The following is a 26,966-nucleotide window of genomic DNA, read 5'->3' on the forward strand; positions in this document are numbered from 1 at the left end:
TTCTCACATATTCTTCAATAATAAGCTCCCTGGGTGTTTAAGGACCTCTAAACTTTCTCTGAAGAATGAGTATTTAACTGAAAACAAAAGTGTCCTGGAAATATATATGAACGTGCAGTGTGCCCTAGTCAGCTTGAAGTATCAACTTGATACACCTTTGACTCCACTGAGAAAGGAGTCTCAGTTGAGGGATTGCCCAAATCAGGCTGGCCAGTTGACATGCCTGCTGAGCATTGCAGTCCACTGTGGGTGGTGCTATTCCTTGCACAGGTTGGCTTGTGTTTTGAAAAAACAAACAAACAAACAAACAAACAAACAAACAAAAAACTACATTAAGCATAGGCCTGTGAATGAGCTAGCAAGCTGCGATGCACTTTGGTGTCTTTTTCAAGTTCCTGCCCTGACTTCCCTCAGTGATGAACTGTAACCTGTACCCTGAAATAATAAATAAGCCCTTTCCTCCCCTAAGTTGCTTTTGTTTGGAGTGGTTTGTTTCATTTTTGTTTTGTTTTTATTGCAGCAACAGAGGAAGGTAGCTAAACCACAGCCAGCCTTAAATTGTGGAGTCAGGCTTGCTGAAAATTTCTGGGACCTGGCCAAAGGGCCTTAGGCTCCAAAGATTTTGTCCCAGTGCTTAAAATACAAAGACACAACACATTTGAAGATGTTAGGAGGCTCGCATTGATATTATAACTCCAACAGTGTTCAGTGTACTGTATGGTCAACTCAGGAGAGGTGACAGGACATATGCAAAGGTCACATGATAACTTTCAGGACTTGGTTCTTTCCTTCCATTGTGTGGATCCCAAGGATCAAACTTAGGTCATCACACTTGGTGGCAGCCACCCTACCAAATGAGCCATCTCACCTGCCCTCAAATTTTCTCTTACGCAGTATTCAAAAAACTATTTTCCCAAATTGGAAACAAAATGATGCTGAAAGTCCTTTTTCATTTTTTAAAAATTATTTTTCTTTTTTACATATACATTTATTTGTGTTATTGCAAATAAACTGCATATAGCAAGAAAAACCAAGAAACAATCAGGAATTGTATAAATGTTACATTCATAATGTTTTGGGTATTTGTTTTGCAACCTTGAAGAGAACATCTTTCCTATCTTGGTGAGTCTAAAATTCTGAATGTAAATCAAAATCTATCATATCTCATTTTTATCAACTTAAAACATGTATATAGACCTAAAAAAAATCTTAATCCCCTAAACAACCAAGCTTAATTGTAAAACTAAAATTTCTGGTCTTCAACCTCATCAGAGACTTGAGAAGAAATAAACTTAAATTACCTGAATATATGGGAAGTGCAGTTTAGCAACTTCCAAAATGAAAAAATAACAGAGACAGTTTGCTTCCTGAACAGTCACCCAAAACTCGCTGTAACATTGGAACATCATCTTTAGCCTTCTGGCCCAATATACCTGACAGACATTTGTGAGGCAGGAACTATTGAAGACTTACTTACCCTGCTTTGGCAGAGTTTGGCTGATGTCTATGCTTGCATCCAAACTTGCCCATTTTTATTCAGAGTTCTGTCTGTGGCTGAAATGAGGACATTTTGCCCAGTGGCTAGTTTGCCTCATTTGAGGCCATCTCCATAAGAAGGTTCTTTGATGCTCATCATCTTCTTTGAGATAGGGTGGGCTAAAAGTTACTTTTAATTGTAGACTTAATTAAAAAACAGTGGAATTGGTAGTTTGCAGGAAATATTTTGAGACAGATACTCCCCTGTATTAGGTTATTACCAGTTCTTTATGGATCTGGACACCAGACTCTCCATTCTGGCTTTTTGAACTTAGCAATACCTCAGCTGCATCTAAAGCCACCCCTCACTCATCTGCAGCCTCGGAAGAGCTGAGCTGGGTGCAGGTGGGTATTTTAGGTTATTTCTTTTGCAGGCTTTGGTTTACACATTAGACTGACTCATTGTACCAGATGTGTTTGGCCATGGCCCTTACCCTAAGTAAACAGCAAGGATCAGTGCCCTTCTAGATTCTGTGCGGAAGGGACCCAGAACTGCATGTCCTGGGGGAGATGCCACAACATTGCATGGGTTCTTTCGTTATTTGTGAATAGGATTATTTCCAAATTTTGTGACTGACTTAGTGCCTGCCTTAGATGTCACCACACTCTAGTAGCTTTTTAAAAATGGCTTGTACAAAGTATTTAATAATACTTTGCATTTGTATAATTATATGGAGCACAATTCGTTGTTGTTTGGTCTACACTATAATCACAATTAAAATGGATTATAATTAAAACTGTAGATCACTAACCAGGCTGGTGGTGTCCCAGCACTTGAAAGGCAGAGACACAAATTTGAGGTTTACCTACCAGGACCCTGTCTCAAAACCAACCAAACAGAACCAACAATCAGAGCCATAAAGAGCTTTACAGATTGATATCTGGGGAAAGAAGGTAAAGTGACAAATAGTCTCATCTCTGTACAAAATGAAAATGTCTGCCTTCCCTGGGAAAATTCCTGTTTCTGTCCCAGAGTTGCAGATCCATTCATGATTGTACAGGCAGCTTGCCTGTGAATCAGCTGCCTTTGTCTTCTTTTGTGTCTGTCTGGTGAAGAGAATCTGTGAATGGAAAGTCGCCATCTGCCCACAGTGGAGAGCTGCAGGCCGATTTTGACTTTGGGCAAGTTAGCCCAGGAGTGCATTCAGGTAATGGTGCTGATAGTGATGGTGTCACTGGCTCATGTGGTTGTGAAGATCAGTATGTGTCCCCCAGTGCTGGCATGGTCCCCCATGAGAGCATCACCAGCTCCATCCACACAGCAGATGACTTGAAGAGGCTATGTGGGGGCAGGGAAGAGGGCAAAGGAACTCAAGGAGAGAGTTTAAAGTTTATTTTCCTGTGTCTTGAGGTGAATTGGTCACTTTGTATGTATGGATTATATATGCTCCAAATAAAAAGTAGATAGCATAAAGCTTCTGAATTATGAAGCTCTAAACTTTTATTTAAAGGTTTATTATTTAAAAAATAAAGAGAGCTCTGACCTGGAGTAGTTACTGCAGTTATTTTATATATATATCATGATTTGAAGCACTCAAGGAAGATTTAAATGTTAGGCCATCTTAAGAAGAGAAGGGTCAGGCCACCCACAGTCTATCTTTAAATTCCATTTATTTAGAGGGAGAGGAGAGAGAGCGTGCGCACGCGCGCGCGCACACATACACACACACACACACACACACACGAAGCACACATATGGAGGTTAGAGGACAGTTTTCAACTATCATTTCTCTCCATCATGAGTGTCCCGGGGATCAAACTAAGGTCATGAGTCTTGGTGCAAGCATCTTTACCTGCTCCAAATCTCTTAATACTGTTGCTGGGACTGCATTCTGTGATGAAGATGGAGCACCAAGTATACAAGATGCAGTCTGCTGACTTTGGAGCTGGAAAGCATCTGGGTTTTGGAGCTCTAGGGCTTGGCCTGGCAGGTTTTCTACAAGAGTTATCTGTGTGTGAGCAGAGTGACTGGAGCTGAGAGCTGGGCTGGGATGCTGGAGTGACTGAGGGAACATACTATGGGGTCAGCTGCCCCCAAGCCACGGATGGGCAGCCTGGAAAGTGGCCCAAGGGCCTGTCAATCATGGTAGGTCACAACCTCTACCTAAGGCAGGTCTAATCATCCATCCTTAATAAGCCAACAAAAAGAGCCAAATTGATAGTGGGAAGCAGAGGAAGAACTACACAGAGTGACCACACTGGGGAGACGCCTCTTTAACCTTCATCACCTCATATGAAAGGCTTCTGCCGGCTTTCCATCTCTGGCAGAATACATGGAAAAGAATACACGAAAGGACACAGGCTCATTTTCGCTCATAGTTCTAGCCATTCCATGGTCACCCTGCTCTGTGGCTTCTTGGTCTGGAGTGAAGTAGGCCCTCGTGGCAGGAAATATGTCGTGGAGCAGAGCTCCTCATAATTATCAAGAAGCAGAGAGAGAAAAAAGAGGAGGCCAAAGACAAGATAGAGCCTTCACCAACTGCTTCCTGTAGCTTTGCCTACCTCCTAGTTTGCACCTTGTTCCCCGCCCCCATCTGCCTGTTTAACTGACTCCATCAGTGATTAGATGATGCCAGCACCCTCATGATCAGGTCATTCCTGAAGGCTCATCTCTGATTTCTACTGCACAGGGATCAAGCCTTTGACACAGCCTTTAGGGAACGTGTCAGACTGTAACTGGACCCAGCTGACTGGACCTCTCAACCCTGGCATTCTGTGATGAGAAACCTAGTTATTAGTTGTTGCAGGTCAGGAAGATGTAAAGAGGTTGAGAAGGGGGTCTCAGCTCTTTACTGGCTGAGGACCTTGGTTCCCACCCAGGAGGAAGTACATTTGAATCCTTACCTCCAGTCCCCTTGCTGGTATCTGCAGGCAGCACCACGGACAGCTCCTGCCAATCTAGTACCATAAACTGTGACCTGCTGCAGCATCACTCACACCGTGGCCGCTAGAGAATCCCACCTTCCCAGCCAGAGTTCTCACCCAACCCCTAAGAGCTCCCGGGGCATCTCAGGTGAAAGTGTTGTATGGACTCTGATAGAAATGGAGTGAGCCACAACGGGAATTGTAAAGGTAGGGTAAGATGAATACAATATAGGGTATGTATTCTTTAATAGAATGTCCCTTGGCTTTTCATTTGTATGTGTGTGTGTGTGCATGTGTATGATTGCATGCTCAATGAGGTGCGGTGAAAATTCATTTGATTTTCTTTCTTACTCCAGGGTTGTAAACAGAAACATTTTGAAGAGCAATGCTTCAGGTTCACAGTCCCTTGCACAAAAAGGATCCTCCTGTCCCCACTTCCATAGTGCTGGGATTACAAGTGTGTGTCAACTTGCTTAACTTAAAAAATGTGTCTGGAGGTCAAACTAAGGTCCTCATGCTTGCAAAGGAAGCACGTCATTGTCTGTACTGTCTTCCTCAGCCCATAAGGGGGCGGGGGACCCGAAGAGGGAGTAAAAGGGTCAAGATGTACATTAAGAGGTGTTCAACTTCCTTGTAACCCAGGAATGCAAACTAAAAGAATGCTATTCATGTTTATCATAGAGCAAGAATTACAGGCAAGCCTGTCAGGCCCAGGTATTCATGGTGGATTGCAAGGGGCTCCTTCTCTTTTGAGTGTAGTTAATAATATCTAATAAAAAAAAAATCAAAGCTGTACATCCATCTATCACCTGACCCTCCAGCTAGAAGTTTGCTCCATAGTACTAATTTGGTTGCAAACCCATTAAAAATAAAAACACTAACAAATTGTAGGCATTCATTAGTAGAGTACTATATAGCTATTAAAATAAAAGCTACATTTGTATCATGAAAAGTCTGAAAAAATATTGAGTGAAAGAAAATACATAGGGGCTGGAGAAATGGTTCAGCAGTTAACAGCACTTTTTCCTTTTGCAGAGGACCAGTACCCATGTCAGGTGGCTCCCAACCATTTATAACTCCAGCTTCAGGGGATCCAACACACCCTCTGGCCTCTGAAAGCACCCTCACACGCATAAAACATTTTTTAAAAACCTATTTACATAAAATGTAAAGAATGGCCAACATTTATCTTTTATGTTTACATGTATGTGTGAATAAGCAAGTGAAATTTAAATATTCATGAGAGTGATTAACAGGAATTCAGTGCTGTGTCTCAGTCACAGGAAAGGGAAGGGAATGAAGGATCTTCAGAGTTTCAGTTGCGTGACCTTTTCTTATCATTACTCATATGTTTGAAATGTTTCATTCCTAGAAAATCCCTAGTAGTAATATTCCTTCTTTCACTCAGAGAGCTTCTATGATTTCCATTCATCTGGCTGGTAGAGTTCCAGTGCCTCTGTCAGGAATCCCAGGTTAGATTAGTGTCACGGACCAGCTCAGTGGGGCATAGGTCTTTGGGAATGGGGGTTCTCGAAGCGTAGGTAAACAGAGATAAGGCGTGTGACACTCAGACACAAACTCATCTGTGTGGTTGTGTCTGTCACATGCCTTACCTCTGTTCACCGACGCATCAAGAACCCCCATTCCCAAGTACCTATCCCCTACTTAGCTGGTGTGTGACAGATTAGGTCTTAGCTCTCAGACTGTAACCTCTTGTGCCAGCACTTCAATGGACCTGATATCCATCCATGCAGTGTGGTTTTGTTAGCCATAATCTAATTATTCCCCTATCCTGTGACCTCACACTTGGGATTCCCCTTTCAAAGCCTATTAAGATGCTGACTCATTTTCTCTATCCATCTACCCATTCGTGCCCCAACCCTTTTATTCACCTATTCAGTTAACTACCTACTCATCCATCTAATCATACTCCTATTTGTCCACCATGCATCACTCATCCATCCACTCGGTCATCCAGCTTGTCCATCCATCCACCCATCCACTCACCCACCATTTCATCTAACCATTCAGTTCTATATTCATTCACACATTATTATTCCATCCACCCACCTATCCATCCATCCTTTCATTCACCTATCCAGTTATCCACCCACCCGCCATCCATCTGCCCACCAATCCATCCATCCGTCCATCCATCTACTCATTCCACCCTACCACCCTTTGATTCACTTATTAAATCATCTGCCTACCCACCATTCATCTACCCACCTATCCATCCCTTTGCCCTCTGCCTATTTATCGAGCACTTCAGTATGCAAGTCATATACAACATACTTTACTTTCCTCTGTTACAAGTCATTGTACCTTCTGTAGGATCTCTGTATTACTTTGTATCTGTAACATGGATTTAAGTCACATTAGCATTTATCTTCCTAGACTGTACATCCTTAATGCTTTGTACTTACAGAAGCTCATTAAACATTAGCTGAAGAAATAAATTAGGCTCAGGTTGTCTGTCCACAACACTGAGGTCAATGTTAAGATGATGGTTCCGCCCTTAACATTTGACTCTGAGTACTCAGTGTCTTTAACTCATCACTGCACAATGTTCATGCACATACCAGGTTCTCATATTTGTTATAGGGAGTCGAGGAAGGAGGTGAGAGAGGGAGGGATAAAGGGAGAGAAAGGGGGTGGGTGGCTGTCTTTGAGTTGTTTTCTCTCACATTGACTGGGAATCCAGACTCTATGCATCAGATGAACCTGCCTCTCTGGAGACTTTGCATTTAGTCAGAGAGGGAAGGAAATGCCATGAAAAATTAGTAACCTGACAGAGAAATGTGAGGTGTGGGCCAAATGAATAATGCTGGTGTCATGACCTGAGATGGCCCATAATGAAACAACTTGTTTTATGCTTGGCTGTGTGAGACTGGTTCTGAGAGATCTGTTCTTTTGCAAGAGGATCTGGGTCAGAATTATCATTTTATGTCAGGTTGGGTTTCTGTACATCTTTTTTTTTTTCCTAGCTCAATGCATGTTTAACAACATCTCTATTAGGTGTAAGCTCATGTACAGGTACAGTTTTGAAAAGTATCTTCTGATACTACATTTTTACATGGCGTGAGCCTCAAATAACTTTCTGACCTAACACCAAATGGGATTTTCTTTGCACTCTCTGACAGGTGTCTGAATTCCTAGAACTGCAAACCTTCCTTGCAGCTCTTGCAGTGCTTTCTCGGAATACAGTTTCCACTCTTGACAGTGGCTGGCTCTATGTCTCTAGCCACTAGGCTCAGGTTTACTTCTGTCACTGGGTTTTTCCTACCCATGCAGGCTCCTTGAAGACTCTTTAAGTTAGAAGGGGTCTTTGTGCGGGTTCCCCTCTTTACAGGACATAGGCCCCTCCTCTGCTTTCTGCTGCTGAACATTTCTGATGACAGGAAGCATACTGTTTCTCATCCATGCTGACCTTTATGTGTGAGGTCAGGTGTCTTGGGTTGTCTGAACATCAGTGAGTACATCTTGGTATGTATTAACATAGTGAGTGAGTTGGACTCTCTGCAGGAATAGAACCCACATAGGATTTCAGGAAACTCAGGCCCCCGCAGTAGGCTCAGGATCTGCTCATAGATCCCCGTCTTTTTTCAATGGGGGAATTTGTTGAGCATTACTGAAGCCTTGGCCTTAGGATTAAGATCATCATGAGTGGCACATGTCACTTAGCATTCTGGGTGGCACATAACAGACTTCAGTTCTGCGTGTGTGTGTGTGTGTGTGTGTGTGTGTGTGTGTGTGTGTGTGTGTGAGAGTGAAGGAGTAGGCAGTAGGAACATGAGTTACAGGGCAAGCACGGGAAACCATGGGCAAGTTAAAGGGGTGACCAGTGATCTGCAGGAACTAGCAGCTGTGAGTTCCAGGTGTGACCTGGACTCTCCGGTGTCCTCAGAGTCAGCACCTCTGTTAGGCCAGGTGGAAGGTCTTGTTCCTTCCTTCTAATTTTGTCCTGGGCAGAGAACAAAGAAGGAAAGCCTGGAGGGGGCAGCACTTCTGCCGTGGGTTGGAGCCCAGTAGATGTGCCTTTCAACTGGACAGCCGAGACAGCAACAGAGATTACAGTCTTGAACTAAATCCTACAGCATCTGTGTTCAAAGAACTCTGCTCATCCAGTAAGAAACATATGATTGCTCCCTGCTTCACACTTGGGCATGCATATTTTGTTGGCCAGGAAAGTAACTGTGAGTTAATAATGGAAGCAGAGCCAGCTGGCCCCTAGCTAATAGGGCCCAGTGATTGCCTGACAAATGGAAACTGGAGCTGGCCTGAGGAGCAGGGTTTCTGGGGATCCTCCAGTTCTCCCAGGACCATCAGCTTCGCAGACATCCAGTGATCTCTCCCGAATGAATCACAACACAGCGCAATGTTGGAGTCTGTTGAAATGAGCTTCACAACACCTTGAAGTGTGCGATGTCAGATCTTTGCATTATGACCAGTATAGCACTGTTCCCCTCAGCTGGGAGGTTCCTTCCTACTCAGCTGGGCCTTTTCCTGGCCCAGGCCTGGGGCCCACACCCTCACCCTCTCAAAGTTATCTAGGCATATTCCTACCTCAGTTTCCCCAAGTACAACCTTGCTATTGTACTCCTTGACCACCTGTCCCTTTTTCCCCTCAGGACTCTTCACCAGTGTGATGTAACAGTTGAGTCTTATATAGGGTAGGGTGGTGCCGTAGGTTCTAGAGTTTGCTTACCTAGTCTTGGCTGTCTGTGGAATACGAGCATAAACAGCAGGGATTCTTTGTCACCAGCAGTGGTTGTGAAAGGCCACGAGTACAAACACAACCAGGCTTAAAAACTTTGCAGACGCGATGAATTCACAGCGCAAGGGAAGTCACAGGCTGGCTGCTGGATAATTAATGCCCACAGTAGACCATGAATGGAAAGACTGGGAAGGTCTTATAGGCTGACGTGCTAGAGTGCTGCTGAGGGACCCAGAAGACAAGGCCCCTGCCAATCAGAATCCATGTTACCATAGGCTGGGGAGCTGGACTCTGGTTTTATTCTAGGGATACTGATGTTGGCAGGGGCAGTGCTCGACATCCTTGCCATTTGCCTGACAAGAATATGTGCCCAGCTTGCCATATGGATGGTGACAAGAGATGTGGCCTGGATTTTCAGAGGTGTATTTTAGGGATTGGCTTGTTTTCTGTTTAACTTTGTTTGTGTATCCTGGTTGGGTGGGTTGTATTGCCAGCCTGTAGCAGTTTAGGAATTTTCTTTCTCATGCCATCCTTCCTTGCCCAGCTCCAATCAGGAATGGAAAACAGGGACCCATCTTCATGATCCCTCCAAAGCCCACCCTTTCTGAGAGGTAGGCCTGGTGGCACAGTGGATGCTGTGGGACAGCCCAGTTAAGCCTCTCACCCTCCCTGCGCATCAACAGCACTGTGAGAGGAAGCTTGGCCTTACGGAGACACCCTAGCTTTGAAGCCCTGCTCTGCCATTTGTTGTCAGTGCACTTCCAGACAGGCCGACTTCGGAGTTCCAGGTGCCTCACGTGCCTCCCATGCCTGTGAGGAAGAGTAAATAGCAACAACCGAGTGTCCTTCCCTTGACAGTCGTGTGCACTGCTCGTGATGCTTGAGGCTGCAGGCTTCGTGTTTCCAAGAAGATACTTGGAGACCAATGAGCTGGCCATTCCCTCCAGGCTCCCGGTGGGCCTGTGGCTTCCACCTCCCTCTTCCACTCTGGATCATCATCCCAGCTTGGAAGTACAATGGTGACCGGACTTGGAGGATCGCCAGCTAGAATACTCGGACTTAACAGATGAATCCAGTTTCCTTGATTAAGATCCCATCACCAAAGCGTTCATTTCAGAAGAGACCACTCTAGTTTCAGAGCGAAACAATAAGAAAGTGGATCTGATGCTTTTCCGCAAGGATCACCTCTACAAAATGCAGGCTTGACTGTGGAGAAGGGAAGTGTGCACCTAGAAATGTCTTAATGATGCAAGGACTAGGTGCGTTTTGTGCCATAGGGAAGACATTGTCACCTCATATTTACACTGTGCCTTGTGAGGAGGGAGGAGCTGCTGGCCGGTAGAGCTGGATTATCTCTGCTAACCTGTGGAGGAGCTGTTGGCCCTCGATGTCCAGAAGCAGACCCTCCAGGGGCTCAGGAAACTGACCCCTGAGCACTTACTTGTTCAAGGCCCCATGTGCAGGTCTGAAGAACCTTTAGTTCACTTTGGGAATAATCTCGTACCTTCATGCAATGTGGAAGACAGAAGACGCTGCCATCCCAGGGTGCCCTCCAGCCCTCTGGACTATGGATACTGGATTCTCTTGGTACACTTTGACCTGCCGTATAAATGGCTCTTGATACACATACTGAGTTGCTTGTACAATGGATGTGTCATCATTTCTTGGCATTAAGGGTAGGTTGGGCAGCCTTGTGCATCTTTTCCATGGCTGATTTTGGTGGTGGGCAGTATCTCTTCTGGGAGGCCTTTTCTGGACCCTACAGCCAGGGAAATACCTGCATCTTCTCTGCCACAGTCAGTCAGTGTCTCCCATTGGTCAATGAGCAGCAGGGTCCAGGATTACATCTCATTCCCAATTGTGTGTCTAGTGCCCAGGACCCAGTAGGCTCTCCATTGACACAGTATAACTGAATCGGAGAGAGAAATGTCTCATGGAAGTGTTTAGCTGGAGTGGAGTTCAGACTTGCCTTCCATCACAGACTCCCACCATGATTCCCTGGACTATGTGGATGTTCCCCCCTCCTCCCCTCTCCCCAGATTTCTGATACTCAGACCATCAGCTCATCCCCTGTGTTCAGTAATCACTCTGACCTTGAACCCTCAATTACCCAATCTCCCATCAGCTTGGTCCCCTGTACCTAGGACTCTGTGGTCTCAACTACCCACTCCCCTCCCTAGTCTTCCAGCCCCATCTTTTTAGGCACTCTGCACTGTCATCGTTTGTACCTCTCTTGGGTCTTCCATCTCTCCCTGAGAACACTGAAGGCTCTCAGAATGTAAGTACAATAACTGAACAAATGGGGCCCCAGACACAGAATCCTGAATAGATAGGAAACAGCCTCAGGGCCTAGATAGTTTCCTTTCTGGGAAGCGATCTTGCAGCTAGAGTCTATCCCGAAGATCCCAGAGAACAGCCTACTTCTTAAGAAAACAAACTTTCAGTGATTTCCCCTTAACTGGGGGTTTACAAGTCCCATCCACAGACCCCTTCTCTGAGTCTCCTAAACCGCCCTGTGAATGTGCTGGGATGATTCCCATCCTTTAGGATGTGGTGCATACACTGTTACCATGTCATTTCTGTGGTCCTTGGTTGCCGATGAGGACACAAAAGGTTACAGAAGCGTTAGCAGCAATGGGCACTGGGTCACACAGCTGGAAGGTCACACAGCTGGAAGGTCATATAGCTGGGAAGGTTGCACAACTAGATGGCAGAAGTGGGATTTGAATCTCACTAACCAGTGTGTTCCTTCTTCACTCAGGACCCTTCTGTCGTAGGCTGTGCCTCATCTTACACTAAATTCCCCCTCCCTGTAGTCTTCAAGGGAGGTCATGAAAACCCTTTTTATTTGCCAGGGACCATTATTTTGATCTTAATGTAGAAGACAAGCAGTTCATTCTACTTTCCATTCATCCAAGAAGTTCCAAAATACTTAGCGTTGTTGTCCTAAGGTATAATATATTGACCTAATGTGTAGTTTTGAAATTGGCTCTAGCAATAGCCTGTCTCCTTAATTAGACTGTAAGAGTGCACCAAGAAGAAAGATTGCCAATCATGTAGGTTGGTTTTGGCTACAAATACAGAAAATGCAGTTCCTAGTCAGCCAGATAAGGAAAATGGATAATATCACTTAACAAGAAGTTACCAAAGTGACTCCACAATTGATTAATTAGTTAGCTCAAAGTTGGCATCAGAGACCAAGGCTCCTTCCATCTTTTTGCTCTGCCACCCCTAGAATGCCAGGCCAGCTCCTTTACTGTGTGTTGAGATGTAACAAAGATGAGATGATGGAGGGAGGGCCTCCCTGCCTCTGTAAGGATGAGATGATGGAGGGGGAGGGCCTCCCTGCCCCTGTAAGGATGAGATGATGGAGGGAGGGCCTCTGTACCTCTGTAAGGATGAGATGATGGAGGGAGGGCCTCCCTGCCTCTGTAAGGATGAGATGATGGAGGGAGGGAGGAGAGGAGAGAGGAGGAAGTGGAGGGCCTCCCTGCCCCTGTAAGGATGAGATAATGGAGGGAGGGCCTCCCTGCCCCTGTAAGGAGGAAACATTCACAACTTCTCAGTGGGCGTCTACCATGTCTGACTGTCTGGACCCCATCCGAGTCAAGTTTAGAGTGAGCCCCTGGGAAGAGAAACAAGGTCTCTGAGATTACTGGAAGCAAATTAGAGTTTTTCTTGAGCTTGGTCATTCCCTTTTTCCAAAGGGGAAGGTCAAGATAAGAACTCACTAAGCAAGGAAGTAGCGGGGGAGTGGCTGTGGGCGTCAAGTTGTGTGAGGACATAAAGTGTCCTTCACTGAGACAGTTGTCAGGGCCTCTTTGGGACACTAAAACCGTTCGGGAAGATTTCTAGGGAGTACACCACACCAGACTGCAGAGCAGAGTGCCGGGAGGGCCTGACAAAGGAAATAGAGTATCTGAGTGTCTGTGGGCTCTGCTTGCTCATATCCACCCTTAGAGGGAAAGCAGAGAAGTGTGGGTGGCAGGTCAACTTTCATGAAACCGGCAGTGAAGCCATTCCCCACAAGATCCCCCAAAGAAGGGCACGACTGATCCCTGCGGGGCAGCGCCGGGCAGGTGACCCCCAGGGCCTCTCTTCTCTACAGCTGCTTCTGGTGTTATGCCTCTTCAGAGGATGCTGGCAGCAGACACAGCACCGCCTCCATTAACAGCAGAGCAAGCGACTATGCTTACTTGTTATTTGAAGTCTCCCTTTTCACTAGACAGCCAGCAGCAATCTAGCAAAGAGATACAACCAGTGGGATACCAGAGTCCTAGATTAGATTTCGGCCTCCGCTGGGGAGTGGCTTTGTAGCTGAGGTGAGTCACTTAACCTCAATGTGTCTCTTTCTAGTGTACAGGACTTACTGCCATTGAAAGCTTTCTACTCTCTCTGACATTTTAGACTTGCTGGTCCAGGATTGTCCTTGTGCAGGCTGTAATGTTACCCATTGGGGTGCCTTGCCACGGTTCAATATTCAATGGCAAGAGACAGTTTCGATCAACCCCTCACACTTAAAAGCCCACCACAGCTACCAGCTACTATTAGTAGACAACACAGCTGTCATTGCTCGAAAACCTACTATGTAGGGCACTTCTGCAACCAGGGCTACCTGCCGCGTCTCAATTTCACCTTCAGGTCAGCCGAGTTCACCTGTGTTCCCCTTCTGTGGGTTTCCCTTTCTTAAACAAGTTACATTTAAGTGACAAGCCACCAAGGCAGTGTATTCACAAGAGTGGGGATCAGGGGTATGAGTTCTTGCTTTTGAAAAAAAAAAATCTTTTCTAAACACACAGTGGCTTTCAATCCTGTTCTTCACATGAGGGCATCTGAGTGGCTGTCCAAGCTGTGAGATATCTAAGGAGAGCTCAGGGCGTCTAACAAAGAGAAGATGTGCGCCCTTCCACCAGATGCTCAGATCCTGGGTGGAAACTTCAGTGATCACCTGACTCTGAGATGAGAGTGAGCATGTGACTTCCTGGGGCCACCTTGCAGGCAGCCAGACTCCGTAGGGTTAAGATGCAATTGGCGTCTGTGTGCCGGCCAGTCCCCAAGTGGTGTGAAGCAGCCAGTATGCAAACTTCAGTCCGGACAGTGCCAGGCTGTGGTGTAGAACACCTGCCCACAGGGCAGCAGGGAATCAGAGCTGGGTGAGGGTACCCCAAGAAGCCACCTTTTGGAAGCTATGGCTGTGACCTGAAGTGTGCAGGAGGAGAAGACTGGTGGCATGGAGGCCATTGATGCGGTCCCCAGGCAAGACTGTCGCTAGGCCAGACTTTCAACACATGGGGTATAGGACCTTCCACATGCCAGCTTGTTACCATGGCCAACCAAGCTTGGGCAGAAGGGAGAGGGAGGCATTACCAGGAGCCCCAACCTCTGCCAAGCATTTTTTCCCTGAGGCTCAGTGCAAAGGTTTCCCACCACAGAGACCCCCTCACCTACCACTACTCACCTCTCTCCTTTCCTTAACCAACATTATTATAGTCCTGTCTATGAGATATGGAAAACCAGCTCTTCTACAGTTGTGAGAGTGACACCAGGGCTAATTAGTCTCCCCTCCGGTTCCCGCCTATCTCCCACCATTGATCCTTACAAATGACTGCTTAGCTCTCCCTGTAGAGGGTTCTGTATGCCTGGCAACTGCCACCCAGAACAGGCACGCCTGCTGAAAGAAAGATTGAATGTGGCCTGTCACCAGAGGCAGAAACATGACCTCTGCCTTTAGTAGCTCTCAGTGGAGCTCAGGGGACCTCAAGTTAGACCTTCATGTGATGAAGCAAGTGCTGGCACTAGTTTGGTGAAGACGGGTCTGGAGAAAAAGGAAGGAGAGTTGGAAGGGGACAGAAAGAAAGACAGTGACGTTATTAGAGGCCAGAAAAAGCCGGGGATCCAGGTGGAGTGATGAGCTGGAAGTGAGAGACCAAGCAGGCTGCAACTTAGAGGCAGGCAGCAATGGATCCTTTTGAGACCTGGGAAGTTGACTGTACCCCACACAGAGATCCCATTACTCTGGAAGGTTGACTGTATCCCACACAGAGATTCCATTATTCTGGAAGGTTTACTGTACCCCACACGGAGATCCCATTACTCTGGAAGGTTGACTGTACCTCACATGGAGATCCCATTACTCTGGAAGGTTGGCTGTACCCTACACAGGGATCCCATTACTCTGGAAGGTTGACTGTACCCCACACAGAGATCCCATTACTCTGGAAGGTTGGCTGTACCCTACACAGGGATCCCATTACTCTGGAAGGTTGACTGTACCCTACACAGGGATCCCATTACTCTGGAAGGTTGACTGTACCCCACACAGAGATCCCATTACTCTGGAAGGTTGACTGTACCCTACACAGGGATCCCATTACTCTGGAAGGTTGACTGTACCCCACACAGAGATCCCATTACTCTGGAAGGTTGACTGTATCCTACACAGGGATTCCATTACTCTGGAAGGTTGACTGTATCCCACACAGAGATTCCATTATTCTGAATCTCTTTCTCCAGACCCATCAGTCTTAGGAGCTAACCCTCTACAAGTGTGTGAAGGAGACACAGGACACTCAGGTCCCCTCCCCACCACCACCACCACCGAATGTGCAGAACTTCTCCTTCCCCTTCAGGCTGGCAGCAGGCCTAGAACCCACACAGAGTGGAGAAGGTTTTTTGAACCTCAGAAAAAGCTAGAATGTTGCTAGCAAGTGCCTCTTCATAGCAGGGAGTAAAATAGATCCCACACGGTCATGCTGGAAGCTAGCAAAGCCTGATAGCTGATTTCAGACTTGGACTGAATGAGGCACAGGCAGGCTGGTGGGTGGAGCTTTAAATATACACCTTAATCTCATCATTAGGATGGAGAAGATGTTTCATTAGTGTTAGGTGCTATGTAAATACGAAGCACTTTCTGAATAAATATTTGCCTTTTTCTCCCCTTCCAAAATTAGGATACGCTGTACGGAAAACAGCGCAACTCTTAGACACAGGGGAGTTGTATTTTGAGAGTGTTATTTTAAAATGGCAATGTAAATTATAGCCGAATTCTGGGATCTCTCCTGAAAATAAGCCACTGGCTTCTGTGCGCACAGGAAAGCCACGAGTAGTTGGGACTGTCCATGTGCATCTGTTCTCACTACTGAGAGGCTGTCCACACACAGTGCTCAAACCAGATCTCAACTCCATGGGTTTGGGAAATACTGATGGTTGAGACAAAGTAGCGATGAGCACAGATTTTGGGCAAAACTGAAGGAGTCAGCTCTGGAGACTGTCTGGAGGTTACAGTGTCGTGTGTGTGTGTGTGTGTGTGTGTGTGTGTGTGTGCGCGCGCGCGCGCGTGCACACATGCTTGAAGGGGCATACCCAATGCCATGAGGTAGATGAGGCAGAGGCAGGGTAGAAACCAGGAGAAACCCCACTGAGGAGGTGTTCTCTCTGGACTTCTCCGTTCGACTTTTGTTTTTCTTCTTTCTTCCCTTCTTCCCTTCCTCACTCTTCTTTCTTTCCCTGCCTTCCCTCTCCCTCCTCTCCTTACATAGCCTAAGCTAGCCTCAAACTCACTTTGTAGCCAAGAATAAACTTAGATTTCCAAACCTCCCACCTCTGCCTCTTGAGTTCTGGGATTATAGCTGACCGCTGTTGTGCCTACTTTACAGAGTGCTGGGTCTTCCTGCATGCTAACCAGGCACTGTACCCAATTGAACTGTATCTCCAGCCCCATTGGTTTTCATTAAATTTTATTTGTCATAAAAATAACAGAATATACCAGGCGTGGTGGGATACGCCTTTAATCCCAGCACTTGAGAGGCGGAGGCAGGTGGATTGCTGTGAGCTCAAGGCCAGCCTGGTCTACAGAGTGAGTCTAGGACAGCCAAGGCTACACAGGGAAACCCTGTCTCGAAAAGCCAAAAAACCAAACCAAAACCAAAAATAACACAATATGATAGGCTTAAAGAATAACTTTAATTTTCCAGCTATTAAGAGCTTTACTTAGAGCCAGGTGCAGAGGCACATGCCTGTAATGCCAGCCCTCAAAGAGGCAGAGGCAGGTGGATCCCTGCGAGTTCGAGGCCAGCCTGATCTACAGAGTGAGTCTAGAACATCCAAGGCTACACAGAGAAACCCTGTCTTAGAAACAAATGAACAAACAAACAAACAAGCAAGCAAGAGCTTTCCTGAGTAATTCTGCATTCTCTTGCAAATAATTTAAAATCGGTTATTGTAACCATAATGGGCATAAAATTCCATGTTCAGGTCACTTTCTTACATGGCTATATGATTTTCGTAATCACTGTTTTCTTTTTATTTGATTGACTGATTATTGATTAAGACAGGGTCTCTCTCTGTAGCCCAAGCTGACCTAGAACTCACTCTGTTTCTAGGTTGGCCATAAACTCTCAGAAGCCGTCCTGCTACAGTTTCTGAGTGTTGAGCTAACAGTTGTGAACTCCTCCCCCAGCTTTCCATCACTTCTGTGACAGCTTGCCAGAGCCCTCATTGCTGCTGAGAATAGTGTCTTCCTGGACCATCACTTTCACAGCTTTTGCTTCTACACACAGTGCTGTGATGAACATCTTCAACTATTTGTCTTTTTCTCACTGAACAGCTGCCTCGTCCTTCTCACAGAATCACCCCGGCTTCCAAAGGGAAACACAGCCCTGGCTGAGATTTGCAGTCTAGCCATGGGATTTGGTGGCAAAACTTGTGACCTAGGCCAAGGAATAGATAGCCCAGTGGTGAGTGCAGGTTCCACAGGGACAGACACACAATTGAGAAGATATGGCATTTCCTGTCAAGGCTGTTGGTGTCCAGGCTCTAATGTCCTGAAGCCTTCACGTGAGCTGGGTCAGATCATTTGGCTGAGGCATTTCCTGGAGACCAAGAGTGAGAAGGAAGTGCTTGTTCCTTCCTGCAAGTGGTACCCAGAAGTAGCCCCTCTCAGGATCTCCCAGCCATGTGTCAAAGAGGGCCCTTTGTGCTTGGCCATGGTCCACAGCAGCACCAAATGACTTCAAACACCCTGCACACTACTTGCAGCTCCATAGCTCCTCAAAGGTGCAGGAGGGAGCAAGCATTTCCTTCTCGCCCTTGGTCTCCAGCAAGTGGCTCTGCCAATTGACCTCCCTGCCAGAGGATCAGAACTCCAATTCATTCTTGGCTACAAAATGAGTTCAAGGCCAGCCTGGGCCTTTGCAAGAGAAAGAAAGGAAATGTCAGATGTCAAAACACAGGGTCGGGGGCACAGGTACAGGAAAAAAAATCTGGGTTGAAGGAAGGCCCCACCATTGCCTTGTCTGAACTTGCTAGCATGGGGATTTCTTGAAAGGGTACAGCCCCAGGAGAGGGAGTGAGGCTGATACACTTAATTTCTCCATTACAGCTACTTAAATGCCCACATTTTGATGTGTGATCAAATCATATCTGAAAAGACACTGGGCTAGATCGGTTCCTGATGAACTGCTGTACAGATATGGAAATCATTTCAATGAAAGTCTTATTCATGCTAAGACCTTAATCAAGAGATAACCTATTTGACACCGGATCACAGAGGATGTGTAATTCTGCCCTGGCAGGAATAGATTTATTCTATCTGAGTGATTAATGCATGAGCAAGTGGGGGTTAGGCCAAAGTGGAAGTCTCTTCCGGATTTCTCCAGAGCAGCTTTCCCAGTGTGCTTTCCTTGGTTTCCTTCATACTACTTTCTCCAGAGTATGGGCTGCTTTTCATCAGAACTGCCATTTTTGAGTTGGGTGACCCAGAGAGCCATGGGCTGCCTTGCTGAGCCCCCTAGCTGAGCAGAGTGCTGCTGGAGCGTGAAGGTCACAGTTCTGCCTTTACTCGTCGGTGTGTTAGCTACTTTTCTCACCACTGTGACATGATACCTGACACAAGTAATCTGGAGGGGGAATGTTGTGTTTTGTTTTGGATCACAGCTTCAGAGGCTATCACCCCCGTGAAGGGAATGGCATGGCAGCTGAGAGCATAGCTGTTCTTGATAGTGGGCGCATTCACATTTTGAAGATCGGGAATCGGAGAGAATGGAACCTGAAATGAGGCTAGGCTGTAATCCTCCAGGGACCATTGTGAGTGACCCAGCCCTGCCGGCCAGCCAGATCCCACAACCGCCCAAGCAGAACACCAGCTGAGGACCTGTTCTGATTCTGCCACCACACCCAGAGCTTTGCATCGGAGGGCCTTGTCCCAAATGGCTACAGGCTGTCAAGTCCCTTCACGATCCTTTGTCCTTGACATGCCTGATACATGTGCTGTGTGTCATACCTGTGTTATTCTGTGGCCCTCAGTTTCCTTCTGTGTAAAATGGGTGTGGTTGTAGCTTCTACTCTCCTTGCCAAACTGATTGCTGGTCAGTCAGAGGGACAGTGCCTAGCAAAGCCTGTGTGGGGTAAAGTGGTCAGTTGGACCCTGCAGTCTTAGGTTGGTGTTCTTCCTGGGGGCATCTCTTTCTAACCAGATGGGGACTCTTCTTACACACAGGGACTTTCAGCCTTTGCTTATGAGACCAACTGGACAGAAGCAGTCTGAGCAGATGGTTTTGAAGATTAGCTACCAGCTTAGGGGGGAAGGGTTACCACGACAACAAGCTAGCAGCAACAAGAACTGACATCTCTGAAGTTTTGAGGCTTCTGTTCTGCTCTTTGCAGAATGAGAGGGATAGTGTTAATTACATTGCCCAAATGACCTCAACAACTATATCTGATCCCTCTTAATACGTGATGGTCCCCCCCGCCCCCGAACCTTTCTTGCAGAGAGTCAGGTCCGAGCCTGGCACATGCTGTAACTTGGCAGTTTTGCATGGAGGCTGCTTGGTTATGAGGACACAAGTGGCTGGAGAAGCTCAGGATTTCTAACCAAGCAAAGAATAAAAAAAACACACACACACATACACACACAAAGTCCTCAATTTAAGGGGGCTTGGGCAGTTGGCTTAGTGGTTCAAGCACTTGCCATGCCGGCATGAGGATTGGAGCTCTGAACCCCAGAACACACAGAAAATGCTGGCTGGGTGTTGGGGTGGTCAGAGCTCTGAGCAGGCTGGCTAGTGAAAACAGCCGTAGTACTGAGCTCTGGGTCTGGCCTCTGCAAACACTGCTTCAATAAGTGACGTAGAAGAATAGTTGAGGACTATTCCCATAATTCAACATGCATAGGCACACAAATGCATGTTTATACACGTCCACAGACATACCAACATGCATATACTGTACACATGAAGACGGGAAAAGAGATAAGATGCTGAATTTAAATAGCCCGTTTCCTTCATGTTGTGGGGAGGGACATCTGCAAATAGACATTCACGAAGGACACTGCTCTTAAACATGAGTTTTTCTTGTTCTCCAATGCTGGAGACTGAGCCCACGGGCTTGGGCTTACTGGACAAGTATTCTACAATGGAACCAAATTTCCATCCTATTTTTAAAAATGGCTCATCACGCTGTGAGGAAAGGTGGGCTGGGCACTAGCCGCCCAACTACAATGCCATTGTTTCTTACTGCCGCATTACCTGACCTTGGCAACAAAATTGCAAAGTATGTTTAAAATAAGCCACTATTCTCCCCTCCCTTATGCAGCTCACATCCTGATCCAGCCACAGTTGTCCATCCAGAGATGCGAGGCATTGGTGTGGTGTTGATTGCAACTGTTCAGTGACTATCCTCCTGAGATGTTCTGTTCTTGGTGTAGTGAACTGCAACTGGCCTTACTCACTGAGGATTCAGTCAGAAGCAAACCTCTGCGTCCTTCCGTAAGAGTCACACTTCTGAGTCTATTGTTTAACAAGCTGGATGTACTCAGGTGTGGTCCTGCTGATAACTTAGCTGGCACACCTTCCATCCATCCAATGAATGCTTTTTCTTTAGCCATGTGGTCAAGCAAGCAGAACAAAGAACTGTATGTGTTGGCACCACTTCACTGAGGCCCTTTTTTTTTTTTTTTTTCTTTCTTTATAGTTACGTCCTCCTGCCTAGGAGGAGATGGCGGCTGGAAACTGTTCTGGGTCTTTGTGTCCATTCCCTCCTCCTAAAGGAAGGGCAGGACTTTCACAATCTGCCAGGGACTTGTGTCCTGGTCTGGCTGCCTGGCACCTCCATTGGAGGTCTTGGTGTAACCTACAAGCTTTTAGATTTGGCTACCAGATGGTGTATTTGGCCATCACCCTGTCAGTAAGGATGGACTGCTTGAGGACAAGGCATCGGTCACCCTCGGGAAGCCACGCTTGGTTGGGGGCCGGCCGTCTACTCTGAGCCCTTGGGTCTGATGATTGAGGCGTATAGTCTGGCAGAGATTTCATCTTCCTGCCTTACTGTTCTGTGCACCTCAGGACCCTTTATGTGAGCTCTCCAAGACAGCAGCCAAGTACCCCACGTAGCCCAGCCAGCTCTTGTCTTGGGCAGCCTCATTTAGTGCTCACTGTTTATGGGTCAAGACAGCCCTGTCTGGTGAAGGCTGCTACCCCATAGTATCTTGGTTGAGGGTCTGGCATTTCTACCTTTTCCTTGGGTCTCAAAGGGCTATAGCCTTTCCTCTGATGGAGCTGGTACTGTACTGGGATAGTAGAGAGACGTAGGAAGAACATAGTCACTGTGGTTTGGACCCCAGAGCCAGATTAAAAGTCCTGTGGGCTAGGATAAGTCATTGGAAATCCCTGGGCCTCATTTTCTTACTTGTAAAATGGCGGCAATCACTCAGTTATTCATAGGTTGCTGGTGCTCATCGTCATTGGTGACAGTGATGAAGACTTAGGATTGAGAGTTAAGATATTCAGTAGGCGTATGTGTGTGTGTGTGTGTGCATGCATGCATGTGTGTATGTGTGTTGTCGCACGCGCGCATGTTACTTTCCCTGGAGTTCCTTCCCAGCTCTATCCTTCCAAATGAAAATAGGCCTTCCGTCCCTGTAGACTCAGTGAGACCTGGTGAATCCTTACATGAGGCGCCAGGAAGGATTGTGGTGTTCCCCAGAAGCCTCAGGCAGCACACTGGTCTATGGTGATTTGGGGTTAAGTTTAAGGTCAACTTGAGGCTCTTCCATTGGAGGGACACTGTTTACTCTCAGCTGACCCCTTGGTCCCTTATTGCTCCCTAGGGCTGGACTTAGGCCACATAGATGAACAGGAGGGAGCTGTTCCCCAAGTTCTGCTCCCTCTTTTTTTGTCTCTTGGGGTCCCAGTTCTGAGTAGCCTGTGAGGGGGTTTTCTTCCCTCCTACAGCTGCAGCAGCAGCCTCCACTCATGCTGACACACACTGGAGCGGTTGCCATGGGGACCAGGATCCATGCCCAGATCCATTCTCTGAGCTGAGAAGACAGAATGGGGCTCCTCCCTGGAGAGATGGGGGTTTTGCTTTCGAGAGGAGATAGAGGGAAAGAACCACAGGCTCGTTGCCTGGCTTTCCTTGAAGGTCCCCTCCACCAGGAGATGTATGACCCATGTCTGGGGCTCCTGCATGGTGCATGTGGAATATATTTGCTCATAGTCAGATACGCCCACTCCTGACTACAGCACATATGAAGAGGTATTGTTCTTCCAGGACCACCATCCATTGCCCCAAATGCTTAGCCACATGTTAGAGAGGGAATCTTATTGATTATTCATCAGTTCCAGCTCTTCCCCCAAGTCCAAGACTCCATCTGACCCTATGGCAGTCACCAACAGGGCATCTGTACTTCCTGGGTGGTGAGGGGGAAAATGAAGTGGCTCCCTGGAAGAAGAGGCCTTCACAGAGACAAGTGGGACCCCTAAGACACTACCAATAAGCATGCTTATGCTCCCCAGCAGCTGGGGACTGCTCCCTTTCCATGGATAGATGAGGTTGCTGCTGATAGATATTTCTGCTGATCCATGCTATTCTTTCTCATCCTTGTGGCTGGTATTCAAAAGTACAATAGGCATAGGACACTTGACGTTCCATCTTAACTGTGATGCAGAAACAGAAAGTCTGTACCAAGGTTCTGAGTACTAGCTGGAAGTCTCTGGATCCCTCCTTGCCCTTCCCTAGGCTCCCATGGGCTGTGTCCCCTGAACTAGGCACTAGACTATATGTAATGCATAAGAAGTTGGTTTATGGGTCAGAAAGTTGAAACTAGAAGATAAAGATTACATGACCACTTGCTCACTAGTTTCTTGTCTAACCCTTTTTACTGACTCACGGCATCATCCAGCCTCAGTGAATGGTGCAGCAATCTGGTAGACCAGAAGCTACAGGTCCATGTCACTTAAAAATTTAAAACGTTTTAAGTATGGTAAAAAAACAAAAACAAAACAAACCTCAGTGAGTGGTGCAGCAATTTGGTAGACCAGAAGCTACAGGTTCAAGTCACTTAAAAATTTTAAACATTTTAAGTATGGTAAAAAAAAAAACAACAACAATAAACAAACAAGCAAACAAAAAACTACATGTAGCATAGAAATTGCCATCTGCACTATTTGGAGTGTAAAGTCAATTGTCTCACATATGGAAATGCTCTGCTGTCATCACCATCATCTGTCTCTAAAATTGCTCATCTCCCGAAACTGATATCTACACCCATTAATCAGCGTTTACCCAGTGTTCTTTCTCCTTGCTCTTGGGAGCCTCATTCTGCTTCCTGTGACTTGACTGCCCTAGAGATTGCATTCAAGTGAGATCACTCAGTATTTGTTCTCTTGCGACTTGCTTATTTTTCTGTGTATAATGTCTTCAGGGCTCCTCAATGTGTAACATGCATTGGACATCCACCTTCTTTACGGCTGGATAATAAACCTCACTCTGGTTACCCGTCTCTTCATGGACAGTGCAGTTGCTTTTGTGTTTTGGCTCTGTTGTGACTCACACTTTAGTGAGCATGGGTATCTAAACGTGTGCTCAAGGTCAAGTCATTCCTTAAAATGAGTAAGTTGAGAAAACGCCACGTGGCCTACCTCCTGGGATTGTTAGGACAATGCATGGAAGTGCTTTGTGAAGGGGGGGGGGCTGGATTCCAGGTCATCTCTAGCATTAGCCTCGACTGGGAAGACTCAGCTTTCCCCAAGAGGAATCCATCTACCTACTCACAGACTTGTTCAGAACACCTTCCTTAACACCCTGCCCTGGATGGAACTTCACATAACAGAGGAATAGACTTATTCAAACATCAGCCTATGCTCTTTGTGTCAAGGGTATCGGTTAGGGGTCTTCAAAGGAACAGAATGCACACATGCATGCAGATGTACAGAGGAACATACATGCACTCACACACCCAGATGCAAACGCATGCGTGTGCATGCACACACACGCTCACGTATATACATGTGCACACATGTGCATGTGACGATATTTAAGGATTAGCTTACATGACTGGAGGCCGAGAAGTAAACATGATGTTCCTTCTGAAGTTGGAGAAGCAGAAAAGCCAGTTTGGATAGCATTCACCCTGAGTCTGAGACACAAGACTCAGGAGCAGTGATAGTCAGGTGCAGGAGAAGATGGAGGTCTCAGCTTAGAGAGAATTAACTTGTCTTTGCTCCTCCTTTTTTTCTTCTACTGCAGTCCTTCCTGCCTCGGAGGGTGACCCAGTGTGTTGTGAGGGCAGATCTTTCCACACCCTGCTGCTTCAGATATGAGTTCCTTCCAGAACATCCCCTCTCACAAAACCCAGAATTCAGATGCAGCCACCAGTCATGTGGGCATCCCTTGGTCCACCTACGAGATAACAGTGATTAACCTTTGCACCCAGCCTCTGCTTTCTTCCTTAACACAATCAAGACAGATTCAACTCAGGTTTCTAATCTGGGGACCTGTGGCTCGTAGATGAGACCCACCCTTTTCTTTTGAGTTCAGACTATAACAGAGCATCTGTGCGTTCCGAGCCATATGCTACTGGTCTCTGTTTCCCTCCTCACTTTTTTGTGCCTCAGCTTCCAGCAGTGGTACTGGCAGCCAGCTCCTGTGATCCCCTTACAGCTTCTGCCCCAGAAACCCCAAGGTGGTTTAGATTGCCCTAGTCCAGTCATCCCCAGTGCCCTGCCTGCCTTCGTCTCCTCTGTCCTGGACTCCACACTGCAGCTTCTTGCTCTGCCCTAGGCACAGCTGGCCTCTGCCTCCATACTCCCAGAGGCTGCCTCACTTGGCAGCTGTTCATGGTCTTCTCACAGTGCTCGCATGCAGCCTCTGCTTGGTAACCTCTTCCTAGGGTCCAGTCCCTACAGCTCTGCTTCCCATCCCCCTTGGCCATCCATTTGCCTGCTCACTCTCCTGGGCTGGGAACTTCCTGGAACAGAGAAGGTAGTTTGGGAACATACCAAGTACTCACAGGACATTTATTGATGGATTGATGATTTATATACGTACGTACATATGTACGTACGTACGTACATACATACATACATACATACATACATACATATTCATTCTTTGGGGTGGGAATGTGATTTAGCCATCATTTCCCTCATATCCGACAGAGTGCCTGATGTGTGACAGGAACCCAGAAAATGGTTGTTCAGATAAATGAGTGACTGAATTGACTAATGAGACTGAAGCCTCTGTGAGCGCTAGGTAGAGTTGGGTGGTCCTGTGAGTGGGCACTTCAGATACAATATCATCATCACTGAATAGTCACCATAGTGATCTCCATGGGTGTGGCCTGTGAGAGAGCTCTCTAGATGGGGGAGACTGAGGTGGGGGAAGCACCGAAGCAAAGGGCAGACCTTGGGCAGAGCTCACAAAGCTGCACGCATACTGGCTTCTCTCCTTGTCTCAGGGGCTGAGCACAGACTCCTTGCCGTGGTCATGAACCTCAGAGGGAGAACATTTGAAAACATACCTTAGCTCCCCTTCCCCCCAAGAAATGCTAAGGCTACTGCTTTTGAGAGTCTCGCCTTCCTGCCCCAAAGTGAACAACCGGAAGTCCGCAATGAGCAGTGCCTAGCCTTCCACAGTGTCTCTAAACCTGTTTTTCCTATTATCGCCCTCCCCCAACCTCAGTCATCTTTCTCAACCAGCTATGCAGACCACTTGGTGTTTGCCATGTGTCTTCTATGTTCCCTGGCGGCATCGGGAACCTACTGCCTAGTTTCCTAGCCTGTTGAGAGGCAGCAAAGCCCTGGGCTACCAGCCTCTGCCTACTGGAGTCTGCCTTAAGGTTGTCACACTTCCTCATGGAATTGTGCATCCAGCACTGGTTCCTCTGAGTCTGTCAAAGGCTGCCCAGCTACTTCTTGGCAAGACTTGCTACTTTTTAATCTTTTCTCTCAACCTGTGACTGAACTATGTGCAGCGCAGGTATCAGGACCGAATGCATCTTTTAATTCTCTATAATTGATGGAAATTTTAGGTCTGGAAAGAAAAACTGGCTTTGGGATTGATTTTCATCAATTTAGTTCATCTTCAGTATTGATCAGTGCCCATGGTACAGTGGAAGAGCAGGTCTGGGCTGTTACAGTTGAGCAAGTGCTGTTACAGGCTAAGTTTGAGGCTCACCCCAGGACCGTTATAGCCCTAGGGCACATCCCACCCTGCCTTTCACCACCTTCATGCCTGAGCCTCTCCTCAGGTTGGAGTGTGAGACCTCCATGGGTAGGATATGCCTCCAAAATAATTTCCTGCCTCCCACAGAGCCAACTCCGAGTCTAGCATGGAAGTGACCGTCAGTCATCATGATTAATGCAGCTTTGGAGCTCATTTCAGCTCTGGGTCTGCCAGGCAAGATCACACCCACAAGCTGGGCACAACGGTGCACACCCGTAATCTCAGCACTTGAGGAGGCAGAAGCAGGCAGATCACTATGAGTTCGAGGCCAGCCTGGTTTACAAAGTGAGTCTAGGACATCCAAGGCTCAAAACACACACACACACACACACACACACACACACACACA

General features: G+C 46.9%; 1 protein-coding gene across 4 annotated transcripts in view; it reads left to right on the forward strand.

Annotated features, from left to right (window-relative positions):
• Positions 1-26,966, forward strand: part of Xkr6 (XK related 6) — a 206,466-nt gene that overhangs the window by 65,183 nt on the left and 114,317 nt on the right. For 3 of the 4 annotated variants that reach the window (XR_007832280.1, XR_007832281.1, XR_007832282.1), the window contains one exon: positions 4,758-4,858. The exons of the other annotated variant lie outside the window; for it this stretch is intronic. The gene's annotated coding sequence lies outside the window, so the exon portion shown is untranslated. Of the gene's footprint in view, positions 1-4,757; positions 4,859-26,966 lie in introns of those variants that run through there. 4 annotated transcript variants of the gene reach the window in all.

The sequence above is a fragment of the Acomys russatus genome, chromosome 18 (genome assembly GCF_903995435.1).
Source record: "Acomys russatus chromosome 18, mAcoRus1.1, whole genome shotgun sequence".
Taxonomy (NCBI): Eukaryota; Metazoa; Chordata; class Mammalia; order Rodentia; family Muridae; genus Acomys; species Acomys russatus.